A 21,207-nucleotide genomic window follows, 5' to 3' on the forward strand; every position below is an offset into this window, starting at 1 on the left:
GATCGGTTTTTTTAGAAAACCGAACCGAACCGATCTACTTTGTAAAAATGGATCGGATAACTGAACCGGTTTTATAAAGTGGTTCGGTTCGGATTTTTTTTCAAAATGGATCGAATTTTTCAATATGGATCGGATCGGTTATAGATCGGTTCGGATCAATGTGGATTTTTTGCACACCCCTAACTGGGGCTGAGACGGCCTTTGTGTTATAGCTTTGCCAAGTTTCTTTATATCAGAATATAATCTTCTACCCTTTAGCTTGTAGCCTAGTTGCACCACCTAATGCCTAGTTTGGTTTCATGTGAGATTCAGTGCTCACTCTCACACCCAACTTATTTTCCATGTGATCTCACTACGTTTCAACTCTCAGAATGTTGTTTTAACCCACCCATATATATAGCAAAAATTATTAGTGTAATGAAAATGAATCACATCTATCAACATGAATGCTCTGCATAGACATAATATTGGTGAAACTTAGATAGCTTTGCAAATCTTTCTTGCCAGAGTTGCAGATTGGTACAAAGCTAGTTATCTTAACCATTCCAGCAACCCAGCTGATTTGTTTTAATTTGATGTTAATCTGGTTTTTGTCTATTAACATTGCATGGCTTATTGATCATGTCATGTGAATTATTTATTTGAATTTTTTAGAATGTGCTCTACGTGTTTGTGCCATCAAAACAAGCACTTGGGCGTGCATGTGGGGTCACCGGGCCAGTCATTGCTTTCTGTGACAGCTAATGAGGGAAGTCAATTGAAATCTCCAATCCAGCAACCAAAGGTATGCGCTTTGCTTTTCTTTCATGATTTGCCTGTAGCTACCAAATGCCAAATATATTATTTATTATCACACATTTTTTAATTGAACATGTATTCTGAGTATTTGATTGGTTTGCAGAATGCTATTGAAAAGTTGTTAATTTGAGAAATTCACAATCGGCATGATGGGTTTCTTGAGTTATGGCAATTGCTCCTTCTAAGGCTTTGACTGGACCAGCTGCTATGTTTATCCAATGGGTAATCTTTTAAATTTCTCACTAAATTTTTTGACTTATTCATCGTAAGACATGTCCTCAGTTGATGGTTTCAAAATCATTTCTTCTCAATATTAAAATAATGTTGACTAGTGAGATTTGTGGGCGTTGTTTTTGTGTTAGTATGAGTGATGTTTTGAACTGATACAATGAATTATTCAATGCAATTTTATGTTGGTTGTTATAAGAGAATTCTAGAGCACCTGAATAGTTTATATATTATTTTTTTTTATTCAACAAACAAAAACGAAAAAAATATATATATCACTATAAAGCGGTAGTCGTACATGTGTACCACTAGCAGAATATCATCTATGATTCCCCATTTTTTTATCACATAACAAATAACTAATAATCTTCGATATGGTTGAATGATGAAACTGAGAAGGTATGGTGATTTGAGGCTATCATACTTTTTCAAGTTCTTAGCCCTTGGACTTTCTCATCCATACCCTCCCCTCCCTTCCCAAAAACAAAATAAGGTGAAGAAAATAAATGGAGCCAATACATGTGATTAATTTTAGAACTTGATTCAATAAGATTTCTTATAATCAATTAGTGGATTATTACATTTATCCATTTATCATTGAATAGGATGTTCCTGGAGACAATACTGATAGACTAATTTCTTGGGTATTGGTATTGCTAGGGTGACATCGTTCTGATCTTAATCTTATTGTGATTATAAGGCAAAGGCATTTGTATTTTATAATTACGGTTTAAATTTTGTATATTTTTAATTTTAATGGAATAAGTTATGTTTTCTTTATTAAAAAAAAAAAAAATCGATTACGTACATAACACAAAAAGAAAGGCCATCGTGTTCTTTTTTTTGGATTTGCTGGTTTGATCCGTTATCATCATTGAAGCAATGTTTCACATTGTTGTGTTTAATATTTTCAGTAATAACAAATATAAATTACATTTTACTTTCATGGAGTGGGCGTGCCGGAGTGGTTATCGGGCATGACTAGAAATCATGTGGGCTCTGCCCGCGCAGGTTCGAATCCTGCCGCTCACGATCCTTTTATTCTTTTCAAGTATGGTCAAATCTACCAGTTGATTACCATCACCATTTTATTATTCTTCCTTGTTCAACAACCAAGCAGCACTAATCCTTGTTTTTTTCAATTGTGCTTTTGTTCTCTTATTACCCATAAAATAATCTAAGAAACCATTCTTCTCTACACAAACCCATCGGAGGTAAATGATTTATGATTATTTCAGCTAGCTTTATGTTTCTTAAAGAAACACTTCATGTTTCTTCAGAGTCCGTGAAACACGTTTTCCTTGTATAAACCATATAGACCATGAAAAACAGGTAGAATACGACAACGGGTCATTAAAAATTAGAAAATTGAATTACAATCTTCTATGATGTTGAGATTCAGTCTCATAGCAATGTCGATGATATATTTAAATCAAAGAGTAATGATATGTCTCTATAAATTTATATAATAATTTATACTTCATTTTTATGTTTACTTTTCCATGAATAATAAATATAATAAGTAATATAATGAAAAGAGATAAATAAATAAAAATGTTGCATAAATTATTATTGTACTAGTATTAATTTTTTAAGAAATGATAACTAATATTTAAGTGTAATCTTTTTTATAAAAAAATTATTATCGATGTGTTTTATGATAAATTTTAGAGAAAATAGAATACACACAATGTTGACATCTAATCACACACGTAAAAAAAATCTACTACAAATTATTATTTATATAAATTTTCTTGATTTTGATAATAATTACCTAAGTCATATTAAAGACGGTTTCTAGTTGATTGTCAGAGAATTTTTTTTATAATTTTAATATATTTCTAGCATTTAAAGTGTAAATATAAAATATTTTACATTGTTAGTCAATTAAAATTCAACATTTGGTGTGACTTTTATAGGATAATTAATATCAGAGTTAATAAAATTATTATAAAAGATGAGTTGTGAGTAAATGTGATAGTGTAAAATCAAAACATGTAATTCTTTCTCATAATTCTAATATGCCCTTTTTAAAATTAATATTAATTTCTAAACTAATACTTTAGAGATATTAGTGAGTACGGCTTTATGGTTCCATTTGATACACAATGAAATACAACATGGACAAATTATGTTTATTTTATTGTGTGAATTGTTTAGTAGACAATGGATAATCCTAACAAAATAATGTAAAATTTAATAGATTATTTTTCTTAATATTAATTATTTGAAAACAAATCATATTAATATGACAATAATAATAATGATAATGACAATAATAATAACAATAATGATAATAACATTAATAATAAAGATAATTATAATAGCATAATAATAATAGTGATTGTAATTAAGAATAAATAGATGGATCAAGGTCTATAAGTGAATTGTAAATTTCATGGACATCGTGGATAATAAATATTTTATTTTTAAATTTATATAATTATGTTTAATTTTTTAGTATTGTTCGTGAAGTTTGCAAATTTTGTAGATTTCACTAATTAATTTATCATATATTAAGACTTTAATATTTAGTTTTTTATTAAAAAAATAAATTAAACTTAAATATGATTTTCGTTCTTTAAATTTAAAAAATTATTCTTTAAATTAAATATTATTATTTCTAGTCTTTATAATTTTTAAAAATTTTATTTTAATCTCTTAGTAATCAATAGATAAAACTTATGCAATAGTATTTGACTAAAAAATGATTTTGCAACATTAGTTTTATTCAAACACATTGAAATTTCGGTAACGTGATTTTAGGTATTAATTTTTCACAGTTTTAGTTTTACGTTAAAAAATTAATTTTGTCCAAAATTGATTTTGACTTAAAATAATTTAAGTAGTTTTTGCTTTATATAAATAATTTTATACTAATTTTTACAACAATTTTTTTTATTAAAAACAAAAATATCCAAATATATACTACATTACTTCAAAATCATTTTTATAAATGTTCATTTAAAGATACCCTTGCTGATAAGATATAGTGTAGGAAAACGTGAAGATTGAATTCTAAGAAGAGTCACTAAAATTGAATGTACTTTTAAGATTAAAAAACAATATAGAGCGACTAATTTCAAATTATTGAATAAGGACACCTTATTAGTGGGAATAAAATAATGTATAAATATGTTACACCATTAGTGCACCCTTCACTGATTATCGCCATTAATGCTAATGGCCTGCGACAAAACTAAGTCATTGTCATCATATCTAATCGAGTGATGTTAAATCGTCTTACAAAATTTATATAAAAAAAATTATAGTATTTTAGTTATAAAAAAAAAACATTACATGGATGAAAAATATATTTAATATTTAAAAAAAACATAGTTTTATTTTTTAGTAAGAGAACTAACATAAATGAATTTCACTGAATAAAAAATAAAGTAAATAGTATTAATAATTTATGGAAAAATTAAATATTCATATTTTAACATATTAATTAATTATGATTTACCATATATATACGTGCACAAAATTAATATTGACCATTTATTTTTCATTAAGTACTAAATTTATTTACTTTCCACCCTATACAGAATTATTCACACATTTTAAATGAGTGAGAAAAATGAAACAATAGCCGTTAAGAAAAGTAATTGATATCTCAATATATTTACAATTTATTATGTACGAGCGAGCACATAATAATATTAATTATTGAATTTTTCATCAACGATTGAAATTAGATTCACTTATTAAATGAGTCTAATAAAAAAAAACAATGAGTAGAAGTAAAGTAAGTATTATTAATAATTGACCAGAAAATTAACCGTTCATTTTTCTATTTAATACTTCATTATGCATGTATACATAATATTGATTATTGTTTTTCTCAAATTGTAATTACATATTACTTCTGTTTTTTTTAATAATTTAAAATTATTATATACAAATAAAACTAATACTTTTTTCTTCTGTTTTTTTATAAAATAATTAAGAAAGTAATATGCAATTAAATAAAAATTAAATATCAAGAATTAAAAATAAAAAAGTAATTAAGATTGTCTTAAATTTTAAAAATGATAAATAATTAAATAAAAATATTTTTTGTCAAAATATCAACAATTGAAAAGAAACGAGATTAACTTATTCTTTAGAGTGAATTGGTTTGAGAATCAACGTCCGCAAGAGGATTTAGAAAAATTTCTGAATGAATCCAACTAACGTTCTCTTTTAATGGACTCAAATTGCAGGTGTCTAACACCATCCCCAGTTGCACATGTTCTGCATTATCGAAAGTTGTTTTCCCATCACGGGGAGGCTTATCACATTAGAAAATATTTTATTTACATTCCACTGATGACAAGTAAATCACAACAATTAACATTAATGTGGCCCTCACTTATTGGGACCTTGAAACCTTTTCAAAATCACAGTTCAGGATGTGAAAACTAGTACGCAACACTAAAGTGAATTATGATATTGTTTATCTTATTAGCCACTTTACACCTGACAACATGTATAGAAACCACAAGAGATATACCCTTCAAATCAATACTTGTGTACAACCAAGCTGGTCCAAGCACATCCTCAAAAATTTGTCATCTTTTTGGGTTTCTTTACAACAGTTTGCTGCCACTTATGCTTTGGTTTTATGATAATATTAATATCTAAGAATATGCCATTCCAAAGTGATCGGAAAAAAGTTTGCCGATGAGACCAACATTATCAAGATAAACATTACAGGAGATAATTTGGGGAATAAGTAAAGATTTGGAAGGATATATATGCTCTTGTACTATATATTTTATGGAACGCCTGAAATAGTGGCATAGTGCTTTTATTTTTGTTTTATCAAATAAAACAGAATAGTTGCAGAACAATCATAAGGTAATTGGCAAATAGAAAGACATGGAGTTAAAGAAGAATGATCAGACAACTATAGCAAATTATTAAATTTAAGGAGGCTTTATGATAATAAAAAAAAAAGGTGAATCTTTCTATCGATCATATCATCCTTAACAAATTAACCTGGAGATGCTTGGTTAATTTCTTTTGCACAAATCTAATACACATTGAACTTTCACGCGCTAAAGTCTACTAGAACAATTTTCTTCATAATTCACTGCTTTAAGTAATTAAGATGTTAATTATCCTCAATAAATTTTAATAAATTGGTTCTTCAAAAGAAAAGGCTGAAAATTGACAACTCTTTGACCCTACCAATCAATGATCTTAGCTAGGAAATAGAACTTGGGAATCATGATATAAAAACTTTAGAAGGCAGTGAACTCTGCATGATCGAATTATGTGAAAAAATAGTGATAGAGTATAGACAGAACCCACAAGCACAGGTGTGGCTTAGTTGGCAAACTAAGCTCACAAGTGGGTGAACTTTACCTGTAGTGGAGGATTTAAGAATCTACTAGAAGTACCGCCAAGACAATATAGTCTTACAAAAATATAGATAGAACCCACATAATTTAGGGTACATAGAATTGAAAAAAAAAAAAAAAAACTCATTAGTAAACGAACAAAATAAATAATTATGGAGTCCTGATGAGCACTTGGATCCAGGCTTCACACACTGAGATATGCAATGGGTCGTGAATCATGATACGCCATGATAATAAAATAGATATGGATCTTGTGAAGTGGTTGGGATATAATTGAGGTTGAGTTATAAAGTAGTGAAGACAAATATTCTTGGTAGCTGCTACACATACTTGTTAGTCTTTTAATTTTGGCCATCACACATTAATTCTTGGTAGTTTTTTAGTGGTGGGAAGAAGGTGCAGGGAAATAGCGATCCACAAAAGAAAGGGATTGCGTGCTTGATTGGCCACTCTAAATTTGGAACAGTGGATTGCGATTTTTCCATGTTGCATGTTGGTCTAATGGTTGGACGGCAACGGCATAATTATCTTGGTGCTGTCTGTTGGTACGTGTGGCAGTGCCTTGCACGTGAACTTTGTGTGTGTGTGGGTAATGTAATGCCTTTGTACATTATTATTATCTTCAGCTAAGGTCGATGCTCCGCATGCAACGGTTTCAGAGATAGAGATGATTCTTTGTCAACTCTCGGGACCCACCCAGTATCAATTATTTGAGTCAACACTCGTTTTCAAATCGTTCAACTCATTGTGTATTTGAATACACCTAGCTTCACTGATTTTGCATATTATATCAAATATATTATCGTCCTCCTGCTCAATCGGCAATATTATGATTGAGAGAAAGAAAATCAGATATTAATCAAACTATTAATAATTTTCCAAACCTCGTGGCACGCAAGGAAAGAAAGTGGTTCAAGGAATGGAAGTTATCTAATGTTTCAAAACAACATATGTATAGTATGGCTGAGAGAACCAAAGGAAAACAACTAATTAACCGGGATCTTTTCTGATAAAATAAAATGAGAATCGTTATTTGTTAGCAAATATAAGTTGCACGAAATACATGAATGAACAGGTGTAAGATTTTTAAGAAAACACTGTTTTTTTAATGTTAAAATAACTAGTGTTTTGTTAGAAAATAAAGGTGGTTGATGTGTCTCATAAACTGTGCTGGCATGTTTGAGGTAGAGTGTTGACTAAAGTCGAACTCTAATGGATGCAGGATGGATAAGGCTTTTGAGTGGACTGAGACTCGAGGTTTTCTAATTTCGATGGGTTCTCCAATAATGTTGAAATGGAGTGGGAAACAGATGAATATATGTAAAAGATATTTGAATGCTAAGGTTACTAGAAATTCCATAAAAGTACGTAATAATAACATTTGAGCGAGGTTGGTTGTATATGTAAGAATATATAATAAGACATGGGATTCTATGTCTCAAGTCGCAATGTCTCTGGTAATAGATAGGTCTTGAACTACATTATTAGAGATATCTCAATTTTCATCACAGACCTGAGAAGAAAAGAACTTTGGTTACCTTTGGAACACTAGTTGATATGTCCAACAAAGACTACACTTAGTTCAAGTTGTCGTCGACATGTCAAGATCTACTACTTCGTGAAGTCTAGGATATAGTAATATTTGACCATTATACAACAATAAAAGATTTTGAATGTGTTTTAATATTTCTTCAACTAGAACATTTTCTCTCCATATATACACCTAAATTTTATCTTTAGAAGGTATGTTCATTCTTGAGATTACATCCATATACTTTGAATACCTATTAACTAAAACATCAAAGTCTTTTTTACATATACAATTACAAATTCAAAAATTGAAGATCGAAGACTTTGGATGAGTAACTACATAACACACAAGTCCAGTAAAATGGAAACTTAGGATAAGAATTCTCCCTATCTTTGAGAATCGAGTCTATAAAAAAATTGTCCCTTCACAAGTAAAAAAACCTTGAAGAATTCATTTTTAAAGTTCTTGAAGGAAGCGGTGTAGGATCAACAAAACCTCATAGGCATGACTAATCAATTATAGCCAGCCACACACATTACCAGGCCGAGTCTCATAAAAATGCAAAAATATTGGTGGAGTGAGCTTGATGTTCAAGCTTTTGTAAACAAATTGAAATGCTTGCAAAAGGGTCCATCTGTTTGGATGGAGTTTGGTCAAAGCTACATATAAAATCGACAACGTCCTAGCAGTAAAATCATCAAAGGGTATAGCGTTGAAATGCCAAAAAAAGCAATCATACATCTAGAAAAAGCATATCTCATCATTGTCAGCTTCCTAACATGTCGTCGCCCATTCCAAAGGTCTTTAGGCCTCCACAAGATCTTCCTTCCCAAAGTGAACAATATCGATGCCTTGTAGGAATCAAATGAGCAACACCTTATTTATGTATTTAGAGGACAAAGACTTTGTCAAAGACCTAATCCAAGTATTCCTCTACATCCATGAATGATACAATGTTAGGGTTGGGAGCCACCAACAAGTCTAGATTATCTCTAGGAGGAACTGCTCCACTTAAACCAACCACCTTTTTCTCGACTTGGCTAGCTTTGATGATTAGATTTACTTCAGTAGCCAGCCTAGAAGGGTTCATCCTAACAGGAACTATTAAAGGATTAGGGATAGTAAGAGTAGAAGAAAATGGGGTGGAAGATCTAAAAGAACTCAAGGAAATAACATTTACTTCCATCTCGCCTAGAAATGGAGATTATATACTATTGCTTGAACTCATAAAAAGGAGGAAGAGAGACGTACCTGATAGGTAGTCAACTCTTGGTTGATAAAGAGGAGGCAGGATGACGAGAAGTGTTCAAAGTAATTGGAAGGTAGAAGTGGTAGATAATCCTATGTGAGGACTAAGGGAGCTTATTTATAAACGTGAAGAGCTCTAAAAGATGAAGGATTGCATCCCTATGAATCGTTAGATCTCATAATCAACAGACAAGATAAGGAGTCTCTTCACCCTCCCACATCTCTTTAGACTTAGGCCTCCAAAAGATTCTATAATAATTGACAATATCATCATTACTCTACTGAAATGACCTTCACGTTATATTCTAAAATGATGACAGATATAATAAATTCAAAATTTGAGAGGGAAATGAAATTTTTTCTTGCTAGAAAGATTATTCCTCTAGATGAAATCTTCTTTTAAGAGTCAAATACTCAGAGGGCTTATATACTAGATAGGTCTTGGGCCACATAGTCGAAGACATCTCAATTTTCATCATAGATCTAAGAAGGAAAGAAGCTTGGTTACTGTTTGAATGCTAGTTAGTATGCCCAATAGAGACTACTCTTAATTTGAATTGTTCTCAACATGTCGAGATCTACTACTCCATGATTAAGTTTAGAATATAGTAACGTCTGATCATTACACGATAATAAAAAATCTTGAATACTGTTGGGGCAACTCGAAGACGAACGAGTCGAAATATTTGCAAGATTCCTCGAAAGACATTATAAAGGCACGCGTCTACCAATGAACGAATGGGTAATTGTTTGAAATGGGACATTCGATGTGCTCGAAAAATAGTAACATGGTGCAAAGTACTTACGGTCATACAAGGAGAGTTAACGACTGGGTCGAGAAGTTAATTTACGTGAGATAAGCGGTTATGAGAAGTTACAAGTTAAAACCACGTGGTGAGCATAGTGGGCAGCGGTTATCCCCTAATGATGTACGTGCACGAAATTAACTGCCCCTAATTAATTCTATAAATACAAGTACTACCCACCTTAACAAAGGTCGGAAACACTCATACTGTTAGAACTCAATTCTCAAGCATTCCCGCCTGCGCATATGGCTTTCATGCACGGAATCGTTTTTGGGTATGATTAATTCCTGGCCGTTTTTCTCTTGCTTTTTAGGAGTAGAATTAGTGTAGCTATTTAAATTTATCCCTTGTAATCTACGAAATTGCATCACGTTGACATTGTACTTATGGAGCAGTATGCAAATTAACCATGATTTGTATTGCAAATATTATCATTATCCATTCTGTTCATCTTAGTATTTACATATCTGAAAATTATTGCTTGTTAATTATAGAGGAATCTTTAGAAACAAGTAATTACTGAAGTTGTTCACTGATAAGTGTCTAACTAATCTGATTAAATATGAATTTGAGACACTTATCTAGCACAAATTTTGTACATATTGATATAATTTTGGTTTATAAATACTTAGAATCAAATAGGGACTTTTGATTTATGTTAGTACATGAAGCGATGAATCTTTTGATCAAATTTTGTGTTATTTTGTAGGTTTTGAAATCTGGAGGCAAACGGCTGAGCGCCTTGAAACGGCTGAGCGCCTTCAAGCCAGAGAGCTCAACAAATGCAGCAAAAGAGAGGCGCTCAGCCACTATAAGGCGCTGAGCGGATTTGGCCCTGGAAGAAGGAGTGCTCTCTGCCTCCTAGGCGCTGAGCGGATATGAAGCGCCCAGCCCCTTGTGCTTGCTTAACAATGAAGAATCTCTCAGGCGCTCAGCGGATTTGAATGGCTCAGCCATTCAGATTACTTCATGGTGAAGAATTCTTCAAACCGCTCAGCCGTTTCAAGGCGCTGAGCGGATTCTTCTCTTTCCTGCCTACTCTGTTTTAATTCTAGCAATTATAAAAGGGCAGGGGAGAGAGAAAAGGGGGAACAGAGACGAAAACAAAGAGAAAAACAAGAGCGGGGAGCACAGGAGGAAGAAAGAACAGAGTGGGAACGAAGATTTGGAGGCTGGATCACTTGGGAACGAGGATCAACTCCTTTTTCTTCATCTCTTCCTTTGTAATTTCTTCTTCCACTCCTTTGATCTTGTAAATGGCCATGAGGGGCTAAATCTTTGAGGATTGGTCTAGATGTAACTACTAACTCTTCTTCTTCTTAAATATATATATGAAACAAGGATTGGACCCTAGAGCACTTGCTAACTCCTAAATTTCCTTAAAATAAATATGATTTCATCTTCATGACTTCCACGTTCATTTAGTAATTCAACAAGATCCCTCAAAATTGAATCCTAAAGTAATTAATCTAAAACATGATTCCTCTATGTTTTATGATTAACACTTTGCATTAAGAGCAATGACTTGAACAAGGTGACTAAACAAATCAAGTCTATTCCTAGAGCAAGAGATGTTTAGGTGCAAGATTCAGTTCGGGTTTTCAAAAACGTTTTCCAACCGGATTCAAAAACCAAAAATCATACAACGGGTGATCAAGCCGATATAAGCATTAAGAGAAGAATCAAACACAAGTAATGAAAATGAAATGCATATATATATTTAAGAAGAAGAAGAGTTAGTAGTTACATCTAGACCAATCCTCAAAGATTTAGCCCCTCATGGCCATTTACAAGATCAAAGGAGTGGAAGAAGAAATTACAAAGGAAGAGATGAAGAAAAAGGAGTTGATCCTCGTTCCCAAGTGATCCAGCCTCCAAATCTTCGTTCCCACTCTGTTCTTTCTTCCTCCTGTGCTCCCCGCTCTTGTTTTTCTCTTTGTTTTCGTCTCTGTTCCCCCTTTTCTCTCTCCCCTGCCCTTTTATAATTGCTAGAATTAAAACAGAGTAGGCAGGAAAGAGAAGAATCCGCTCAGTGCCTTGAAACGGCTGAGCGGTTTGAAGAATTCTTCACCATGAAGTAATCTGAATGGCTGAGCCATTCAAATCCGCTGAGCGCCTGAGAGATTCTTCATTGTTAAGCAAGCACAAGGGGCTGGGCGCTTCATATCCGCTCAGCGCCTAGGAGGCAGAGAGCACTCCTTCTTCCAGGGCCAAATCCGCTCAGCGCCTTATAGTGGCTGAGCGCCTCTCTTTTGCTGCATTTGTTGAGCTCTCTGGCTTGAAGGCGCTCAGCCGTTTCAAGGCGCTCAGCCGTTTGCCTCCAGATTTCAAAACCTACAAAATAACACAAAATTTGATCAAAAGATTCATCGCTTCATGTACTAACATAAATCAAAAGTCCCTATTTGATTCTAAGTATTTATAAACCAAAATTATATCAATATGTACAAAATTTGTGCTAGATAAGTGTCTCAAATTCATATTTAATCAGATTAGTTAGACACTTATCATTCACTCCTTTTCCTGTTCTTAAATCAAAAATCCTAAATTGAAACCATTTACGTGCTAGTTCGAGTAAAAAGAATCCATAAAACGAATTCCACCATAAACAAATTGGCACGCCCAGTGGGACGAGTTTAAAGTGAACATAATTGGACTAGTTTTAGGTGCACGTGTTGTATGAGACTTAGGAGTGGAAGAACTATGTCTACATCTAATGCTAGCAATAGGAGAGAAATAAATAATGATAACCATGTTGATGTAGAACTAGAGAGTCCTCATCTCGATAATGTGACTAATGGAACAAGGGGGGCAACAGGATCGTCCCCGATCGAAAATGTTCCTAGGCTTGAACATGGGGCTAGGCAAATTAATATGACTCAAGAATTGACTAACGTTAGTTGAGAATTCCCCTGGGGCATGCCACCAAATTGGCGTAATACCCAACCTGTACACGTAGAAATGCCTATACCCTTTTTAGGGACTAACTCACAAGTACACGTACCCCCACAGGGGTACAACCCTGGGCCAAATGGTTTGGGTTTTGTCATGCAAGACCCATATCAACATGTAGGGACAAGTCAGGAGGGTTCGCTGATTCGACCAGGGAGTTATATACCTACGGGTATTAGTAACCAAGCCATGATGGCTCTTCGACAACAAATGGACCATAGTAATCATGACATGGTCAATTTGCTGTCAACACAAATGCATAATATTATGACTCCTCTGTATGAATTGATGAATAAAATTGGAGATAAATTAGGTGAGAGGTCACCTTCGAGAGCCATGAGTGGAAATTTGAATGAGATGGAAAATCCTGGGGGGCATGAGAATTGTCATCAAAATGTAGTTCGACCTAATAGAAACCCACAGGATAACTTAGACCAAATGGTAGAGAGGATACTTAATAGACATGGATTCGATGTGGGTCGAAATGAACGCCCTTACTTTGTGTCAGCTTTCCCAGATTATATAACTCAAGTAGAATTACCCCGTGGAGTAAAAGTCCCAAAATTATCAAAATTTGCGGGAGAATTAAATGAGTCAACAGTGGAACATATAGCTAGGTACGGAGTTGAATGTGGGGATTTAGCAAATAATGAGTATTTGAAAATGAAATATTTCCCTAGTTCATTAACCAAACATGCTTTTACATGGTTTACCACTTTGCCTCCTAATTCGATACATACTTGGGTACAATTAGAAAGTAGTTTCCATGAGCATTTCTTTAGAGAAGAAACAAAGGTTAGTATAGTTGATCTAATGAACATTAAAAGACAAAATAATGAAATGTTAGATGACTATTTGAATAGGTTCAGGCAATTGAAATCTCGATGCTATACTAATATACCTGAACATGAATTAGTTAGAGTTGCAGCAACAGGATTGGATTTTTCGATACGCAAGAAGTTAGTAAATGAACAATTGAGGGACATGGCCCAACTTGCTGAGAAGGTGAGAAGGATCGAACAAATTAAATGGGAAAAAGAAAGGTTGAGAAAATTTGACAAATTTGTTCAAAAAGAGAAAGTAGCGTATTTAGAAAATTCTGATTTTAGTGAAGATTCTAACTGTGAAGTTTCGAGTGAAGATTTCGAGATTAATTTAGCAGAACTACGTCCCGGACCTACGTACCAGTGTCAAATGCTAAAACCAGGGGGTAATATGGAAGGGAATTCGAATAAGAAATACAGTTTCGATATAACCAAAGCAGAAGAAATATTTGACATATTATTAAAAGACAAACAAATTATTCTTCCAGAAAATCACAAAATCCCGCCATTTGAGCAAAGAAAAGGCAAGAAGTTTTGTAAATACCATAATATGTATGGCCACTGGACTAATAATTGTGTACGTTTCAGGGATTTCATTGAAAAGGCGATTACTGATGGTCGTCTTGCATTCGAAGGAAAAGACATGAAAGTTGACACAGACCCATTCGCTGCTCATACTGGATATGCTGAACGAGTCTCTATGGGTGTCAACATGGTTGATGTTATCGTGGAAGAGGACGAAAGCATCGAACCTATGTCTGATGAGAAACTCGAAGAGTTAATGGAGGATTTTGCTAAGGAGCAGGAACCCATTTACCCAAAGGAAGGGGATAGTTTGGTCGAGTTCTTATCCAAGAAGAAAGAAGCAGACAAGGAAGTCATGTTGTACCCTCGATGCAGTGCCATCTTCGATAAGGCTGCTGCCAAGGCCTTCGAGGAGTCAGAAATGCTGAAAAGCTACAAAGCTAAGAAGCTGCGTGAGAGGTCTAAAATATATGAAGGGTCGAAGGTAGGATTGACCATGAGGCAAGTTCATATGCCTCAATACAATGCTCCAGTAGGAAAAATGGAGATGTATAATGCCTCGAGGTTCGGCAATACTTACATGCTGAATGCAAATGTGCCTGTGGGGAAATGGAATGCACCACCTAGGCCAATGATGATGGGAGGAGGTATGGGTCGAGGAAAACAGGTCATGAGTCATACTGCTCACCCGATGCAAGGAGTGCCTGGAAGAATGCCAAACTCCAATATAGGGCCTAGTCGAGTTAATACAGGAGGATATGGGCGCGGTTTTCGACAACCTTTCAGCAACCCGACTAAGACTCAGTGGAGGAGACAGCAAAGGATGAGGAAAGCTACTTTTGAAGGTATTAAAGGAAATCGTTTTTCGATTCCGGTACCCCAAAAAGGGGAATCCTCTCAGAAGTTCTTGAAGGATGATGAAGATATGATTACAGACTGTTTCGAGAGCGGATTTGAGGATTCTCTAGAGGATATATGTGGAATAGTGTCCATTTTGCCAACTGAGTATGTTGGGGCCATGGAGGCCGTGAATGAACAAGAGGATATCCATCAAGAGGATTATTTTGAGGACCCTAATTACGAGTCCAAAGTTATATGGGTGAATCAGATCTCGAGGGTTGTCCCCAAGTTCAATTCTGTTGTGTTCGACTCTCCCACGGAAGAAATGAAAGGGCATCTTAAGCCCCTCTTGCTGACCTTGATGATCGAAGGGCAAGAAGTGAACAAAGTCTTAGTCGATGGGGGTGCAGCTGTGAACATCCTGCCTAAAACCATGTTAAAGAGGTTTGGGAAATCTTTGACTGATCTGAAACCTCACAATATAATGATTTCTGATTACGCAGGCAAGTCTTCAAACCCTGAAGGTATGATTCTGCTCGATGTACAGATTGGGAGTGTGAAAAGGACTACTATGTTCATAGTAACGCCATCGAAGGCGAATTTTAATGTCCTGCTAGGTCGAGAATGGATACATGGGGTAGGCGTTGTTCCTTCCACGGTTCATCAAAGGATTTTCTTCTGGAATGAAGATGAAGGATTGGAGGTTCTCGAGGCTGATCAGAAGACTTATGAAGTTGGCATGTATTTTGCTGATCAACAACTGACAGCATTTGCCAAGACCAAACCATTTGACGCCTACAATTCTGGGGTGATGGATGAAGAGGAAGGCGTCAAGAAAACTTTTTGTTGGGACGTGAAAAGAGGATTTGTGATTCGAGCCGAAAAGAATTCGTCTCCACTAGATGAATGAAGGGAGACGATCCTTATTCGAGCTTCTTAGCTCGAATATCGGCCTATGTGGCCGATCAAACGGCCAACTTGACCGAGAAAGATCATTTTGACAATGAGGCTAGCACGGCCATTTCGGCCGAAGAAAAACAAAAAAAGAAAGAGGAGACAGATTTCGAGTCAATAAGAAAAGAAAAACAAAAGATAAAAAGAAAAGACTTCGAAATCGAAAAAAAGTATGGAGAAAAACAAAAAACAGAAAATCAAAGGGACCAAAGAGTCTTAGATAAAAATGAAAAGCAAAAAGAAAAAACAAACCTAGAAGTCGAGAAGACACAAGAAGGTAAAGAGCAAGAGCTAGAACTTAAACTCGATTGTATTTTCGATGATTCACCTTTGGGGTTCGAAAAGGCCGCTAATGAAGAACATAAGTTAGAATCCCAAGATCCGCTCGAAGAGGTTAATCTGGGAACCGTCGAGAATAAGCGAGTCACTTATATTAGTAAATTCTTGCAAGGATAGCTGAAAGAGGAGATAATTCGAATGTTGCATGAGTACAAAGATTGCTTTGCATGGGATTATGATGAAATGTCAGGACTAGATCGAGAATTGGTGGAGCATAGGCTACCAATGATCCCAGGAAAGAAACCCGTGAAGCAAATTCCTCGAAGATTTGCTCCTGAAGTTATCGAGAAAATCAAGGGGGAAATTGAAAGATTGCTGAAGGCAAAGTTCATCAGAACTTCGAGATACCCTGACTGGATCTCGAATATAGTGCCAGTTATGAAGAAAAACGGGAAAATCAGAGTTTGTATTGATTTTCGAGATCTCAATATGGCAACTCCCAAAGATGAGTACCCTATGCCCGTTGCTGAAACAATGATAGATGCCGCTGCAGGTAATGAAATTATGAGTTTGTTTGATGGTTATTCTGGGTATAACCAAATTTATATTGCAGCTAACGATGTATCGAAAACTGCTTTTCGATGTCCAGGTGCCTTAGGCGTCTATGAATGGGTGATGATGCCATTTGGACTCAAAAATGCTGGTGCTACTTATCAGAGAGCAATGAATTTAATATTTCATGATCTAATTGGTAAGTTTGTACAAGTATATATTGATGACATAATTGTTGGGTCGAAACAAAAAGAGGATCATTTAAGTCATTTGAAATTATCTTTCGAGAGAATGAGAAGATATGAATTAAAAATGAATCCACTAAAATGTGCTTTTGGTGTTACAGCAGGAGAATTTCTGGGGTTTGTCATACACCAGAAAGGTATTGAAGTAAATCGAAACAAGACGAAGGCTATCATGGAGACAAAACCTCCATCGAACAAGAAGGAACTTCAATCTCTCCTAGGTAAAGTAAATTTTTTGCGAAGATTCATATCGAACTTGTCTGGTAAAACTAAAGTATTTTCTCCTCTTATACGCTTAAAAAAGGAGCAAGAATTTCGATGGGATGAGGAGCACCAGAAAGCGTTTGATGACATCAAAGATTACTTGGCTCATCCTCCAGTGCTTGCACCAATTTCTGAAGGGAAGCAACTGAAGTTGTACATTTCAGCTAACGATTCGACTATTGCGGGCATGCTGGCGCAAGATGATGAAGATGGCATCGAGAGAGTCATTTACTATTTAAGTCAAATGTTAGTAGGAGCAGAACTTAGATATTCCCCTTTAGAGAAATTATGTCTAAGTCTTTATGTTGCTTGTACTAAGTTGAAATATTATATTAAAACTCGTGATGTTGTAATACTTTGTCGAAGTAATGTGATTAAATATATGTTGTGTAAACCTATGTTACATTCTCGAGTTGGCAAATGGGCACTCGCGTTAACTGAATACTCATTAACTTTCGAGCCGCTAAAAGCAACAAAAGGACAAATAGTTGCAGATTTTCTTGTAGATCATTCGAATGGAACTGAAGAAGTTAATTACCTAACCATCAAGCCTTGGCAATTATATTTCGATGGCTCGAAACACGAGTTAGGCGCTGGAATAGGTCTTTTAATCATCTCTCCCGGAGGAGTCCCGACTAAGTTATCATTTAAAACATACAAAGGGTACTCGAACAATGAAACCGAGTATCAAGCGTTAATAACGGGACTCAAAATCCTCAAAGAATTAGGTGCTAGAAACATATCAGTTCGAGGTGATTCACAGTTAGTCATCAAACAATTAACGCAAGAATATAAGTGTTTAAACGAAAAATTAATCGAATTCAAAACTCGAGCTGTGCAGTTACTTAATGCGTTTGATGAAGCTGAGCTACAACATATTCCTCGGAACTCAAATGCCATTGCAAATGAGTTGGCTCAAACAGCCTCAGGGTATAAAGTAAGTGAAGAGTGTCTCGAGTACTTAATCCACACAGAAAATGAATTGGTGGAGCATCGAGAAATTATGAATGTTGGTTCAGCAAGTCAGCAAGATTGGAGGAGCAAATTGATCGAATACTTGCGAAATCCTAATCTAAAGGTCGAAAGGAAGATTAAACTCCAAGCTCTTAGTTATCTTTTATTGAACGATGAATTGTACAAAAGAGGTTTCGACGGAGTTTTGTTCAAATGTTTGGGAGATCATGAAGGTTATATAGCAATGGCAGAAATCCATGAAGGCATTTGTGGAGCACATCAGGCTGGCAAGAAAATGAAATGGGGTTTGTCAAGAAAAGGTTTGTATTGGCCAACCATGATCAAAGATTGTATCGAATTTGCAAAAAGTTGTGAAGAATGTCAAAAACATGGACCAATACAAAGGGTACCAACAAGTGAGTTGTATTCGATCATCAAACCTTGGCCATTTCGGGGTTGGGCAATGGATTTAATCGGACAAATACACCCACCTTCTTCGAAGAATCACAAATATATTTTGGTTGCCATAGATTACTTTACAAAATGGGTTGAAGCTATTCCTTTAAAAGATGTTGAGCAAAATGATATAATTAATTTCATAGAAGATCACATTATTACAAGGTTTGGGATTCCCCAAACAATTACAACTGATCAAGGTACAGTCTTCACAGGTCGAAAAGTCGCTCAATATACAGAATCTAGAGGGATTAAGTTAATAACTTCAACACCATATTATGCGCAAGCAAATGGTCAAGTCGAGGCAGCTAACAAAGTAGTGATTAGGCTAATTAAAAAGCACGTATCAAATAGGCCTCAAAGTTGGCATGAAACTCTTGTTCAAATACTATGGGCTTATAGAAATTCTCCGAGAGATGCTACAAAAACTACTCCATACAAGTTAGTGTATGGGCATGAAGCTATCATTCCTATTGATATTAACCTACAATCAATTCATATACAGAAACAGAATGACTTACCTACTGATGATTATTGGAATCTAATGTATGATGAGTTGATTTCTTTAGAGGAGGAAAGGTTAATTGCGTTGCAAAATATGGTTCGACAAAAGGAAAGAGTCAAAAAATTGTACAACAAGAGGGTTAAAACAAAACGATTTCGAATTGGAGACTTGGTGTTAAAAGTAATTCTTCCCATGGACCAAAAATCTCGATATCTAGGTAAATGGTCTTATAACTGGGAAGGCCCCTTCATAGTCGAACAAGCATATTCTAAAAATGCATACGTCATCAAAGAGATAAATTCAAATGTGACGAAAGTAATGAATGGGAAACACTTGAAACATTTTCATAAGAGGGTAGAATATTAATTGTTCGACACAAGTCAAAGAATAGTTGATACAAGCCAAAGGTAAATAAAAAGGAATCGAAGAACAGGAGAAATTTAATCATTACAAAATTTCGATTTAAAAACATTGAAAGCCTTGTAAGCCTCGTCTAAACGTTTCCTTCGAGAGGAACATTGAGCTTCCAAATGCTTTTTCTGCTCTAAGGTCTTCGCAAGTCGAGACGATATAACCTTGCCTTCCTCTTTAAGACCCGTTTGACGTTGCTTGATCTCTTGACTTTGAACCTTAATAGCATCTTTCTTCGAGCGAGCCTTCTCTAACTCATGTTGGAGAGACTTGATGGTGGTTTCTATATCTTTCTCGTCTTGTTGTAATTTCTGCAGAGAAGACACCATTTCCGCCGTTGAGTCTTTGATCATAAGCAAGTCAGTTCGGAGCTTTTCGAGTTTAGCATCATCTTCTTCGCTTTCAACCTCGACATGGGTCACCTCTTGAAAGGAAGTAGACCATTGAGATCGAAGGTCCCATGCGAGGCTAAAAGGTTTGACAAACTCTTGTAACTCAGAATGGACCTCAGGAGGAAGGCTCGAGTAGGATAAGAGATCGTCCATCATTTGTTCAACTTCTGTCTTGAACTCAGGAATAAGGAAGGCCTGATCAAGATCATCAACATATGTCTTTGCTCGAAAGGAATCAAGCAAAGGTTGATATGAAGGAACCTCAGAGACTTGCTCGACAGTTTTCTCCTTCTCCTTCTCCGACCCAGAAGGACCACTTGTCCAGTTATCCAAGACCTCGAAGATACTATTGATATCTTCATCTTCGTCGTCGAAAAAGCTCATCAAGTCAAGGTCCGGAGAAGGAATTGATGAAAGACCTTGGACAGAAGAAGTGACCCCGCCTTGAGTCGAAGGGGAAGTTGCAAAGGGTCGAGGAGACTCAGTCGAACCTGCACAATGGAAGATTTGTAAGATTTCAGTAAGAGGCCATCATACAAATAGTCAGGTCGAAAGAAATATACACTTGTTCTGACTGGAAGGAGGTTGTAGCTCAAAAGAGGGTTTACCTTGAGCAGAATTTTGTCGCGTCTCCGCGTTAATCAAAGGGCCTGATTGAAGAACCCTACCCTCTTCGACCTGAGGGGGAATTTCTTTTGAAGCCATAACAGAAGCAAGCACCGTAGCATCTACTTGGGGAGCAGACAACTAACGAAATAAAAAGTAAAGCTGAGCATCAAAAAAGAAGATAAGTAAAGAGGAATCTAAAGAGACAACAAGATGATAAACCTGTTGGGGTGCCTCAATAACAGGGAACGTGTCTTTTTGCACTTCTCGAGACAGCTCTCGAGAAGAATCAAGATGGATAACTTCAACATCCTATTAAGGTAATGTTAGAAGAGTTAGAAGCATAAGAGAAGTATTAGACGAGAGAGACAAGAATAAGAGTCGAAATACCTTGGGAATAGACTTCATGGCATCTTTAAGCAGTTTCTCGCCAGAAGGTTGTTTAGGTCTCTTAGAAAGGGGAATGACCATCTTTGCCTTCTCTTTATC

At 35.2% G+C, this 21,207-nt stretch overlaps 1 non-coding gene across 1 annotated transcript; it reads left to right on the forward strand.

The window, feature by feature from the left end:
* The first annotated feature begins 1,976 nt into the window (after window positions 1–1,976).
* TRNAS-AGA (transfer RNA serine (anticodon AGA)) lies at window positions 1,977–2,058 on the forward strand. Its single transcript has one exon. It is a non-coding gene; the product is annotated as a tRNA-Ser (tRNA).
* The last annotated feature ends 19,149 nt before the right edge of the window (window positions 2,059–21,207 follow it).

The sequence above is a fragment of the Cajanus cajan genome, chromosome 5 (genome assembly GCF_000230855.2).
Source record: "Cajanus cajan strain Asha chromosome 5, NIPB_CcT2T_4, whole genome shotgun sequence".
Lineage (NCBI taxonomy): Eukaryota > Viridiplantae > Streptophyta > Magnoliopsida > Fabales > Fabaceae > Cajanus > Cajanus cajan.